The 1,900-nt window shown below is 40.5% G+C and overlaps 1 protein-coding gene and 1 long non-coding RNA gene across 5 annotated transcripts in view; one reads left to right on the plus strand and one right to left on the minus strand.

Moving 5' to 3' along the window:
• The window catches only part of nsfa (N-ethylmaleimide-sensitive factor a), a 58,704-nt gene that overhangs the window by 51,489 nt on the left and 5,315 nt on the right, over window positions 1–1,900 (minus strand). The window lies entirely within an intron of this gene.
• Window positions 1–1,900, plus strand: part of LOC117957728 — an 18,508-nt gene that overhangs the window by 871 nt on the left and 15,737 nt on the right. The window lies entirely within an intron of this gene.

The raw sequence follows: 1,900 nt of genomic DNA on the forward strand, positions 1-1,900 counted from the left end.
AGAATGTAACGCTGTCTTTGGTTTTGCTGTAGCCCGCCCACGGAAAAAGATACACACGATAGAAACCAAGAAATGATGAAGAATGATCTAGATTTCTCTACGTCAAAACTTGGGCTGAAACTACAAGATTGTGAAGGGACCAGATAATTATGGATTACAAGGCTTGGATATTCTAATACCTTAGGGTGTTTTCGATGTAGGAAACTAAGGTTTTTGGCGATCTTTTACCGCTGTGATTAAAGACACGAGGAGACAGGTAGGAAACACACACTCAATTAGACTCAAATCTTTCTGTGTTTCTTTACTTCAGAACATTATTATCACTGTTGTGAGTCACCTTATTGCTTCGTGTGTGGGCTCGATGGAATCAGGAGACTTTAAGCTTTCAAATGATGTATGGCATGAGCGTGTTTATGACGGTTTAATGCTTACAATTTATGAAAGAAGTCAGCACTTCCGAAAAACGGCGAGTTTATTTCCCGTGGACGGGAACCGTCCGCCCAAGAAGTTAAAATGCAAATTTTACCAATGGTGTTGGGAGAAGAACTGTTATTACATTAAATTGGCTCTCCCAATTCTCCTTTCAGAAGCAGGTGATGGCCTGGCTGAGGCTGCCTGGCTGTCAAATTAGGTTTTTTATAATGATACTGCCGGGAAGGCTTTTAGTGTGAAAAGATTTGGGTAGTCTGGGTGTTGACAAGCCTCTGGCACTGACTTCCTGTATCTGACTATGTGCTGATTTCCCTGTAGAGCGGGCTGGCAAAAAGAGCACACCAGTAGTCCACTATTATTCCGTTTACAACAATATTCCGATTTTGACACAGGTCATGTAAACAGCTAGCATGCACCCTAGCAGCAGAAAATGTAATTTGCAGCCAGAGTCAGTCTAGCAACTGTCTGATGGCTTGCGAGGTGGAAAAAACAAATTCTGGTCAGGCTTAACATAAGAAGAGTTGTGACGATTTCTTTGAGAAAAGAACAAAGAACAGCACTGAAGTCATTCTTAAAAAAGGAAGATGTTTTCGAAGTTTTGCCAATCGGATACGGCAAAAGTTTTTCAACTAGCGTTGGTTGTAAAGCTAAGCCTATTGCGTGCAGAGGGAATTTCAAAGACAACCGTTTATCCCGCCACTTGGATTGAGCCCTGCCAATGATAAGTTCACAGACCCAACACCTTGATAAAGGTCTGGCTTGTCAGGCTAGTAAACCGCATATTCCAGTTGGATATTCTGAATAAGACCTTTTTCCGAATACATTTTCCGATTAAGACATGTGGGATATTCTGTTCTTATTTGGGTCTTAGAGGCATTCTTTTGACATGTATGCTGCGCATTTGGAATATGAATTTCAATCAGGGTTTTAACCGTAGTTTACGACCTCTTGCCTGTTTATGGCTCATGTTCAGCTTTGTGTGTTGCTATGGTTGCTGTACGCAAATCAACCAGCCAACAGTCTGCAAGACTGTAGAGTTCTATGAACGGAATGACACATTTAAATTATCTCTCGATTATGCAAATTTGATCATGGGAAGCCAAAAATCGTGATCGTGATTAAAATTCGATTAATTGTGAAGCCCTAAATGAGGGCAAAAGTATGCATGTAGACGTAGTCACTGATGCCAAAATAACAAACTTGGGAGTTTGCCTGTTTGTTCTTATGCTGATCTCAGGCTGGGCTGTTTCCAGCTGTCACTGACTGTCCACCAGTGTTGGAAGATGCAGAAATACAGTGTGCGCTCAGCGTCTTACTTGTCATTGTGGTTTGGATCAAAAACAGTTTACAATTAACAGATTTTACTTTTAGTTGATTAAATCATACCAGTTTTCTTCAGTTTCCCCCCTCTAACAGATAGGGATGTTTTTTTTATTTACTGTTTTACACAGTTTATACATTTATATAT

The sequence above is a fragment of the Etheostoma cragini genome, chromosome 15, assembly GCF_013103735.1.
Source record: "Etheostoma cragini isolate CJK2018 chromosome 15, CSU_Ecrag_1.0, whole genome shotgun sequence".
NCBI lineage: Eukaryota > Metazoa > Chordata > Actinopteri > Perciformes > Percidae > Etheostoma > Etheostoma cragini.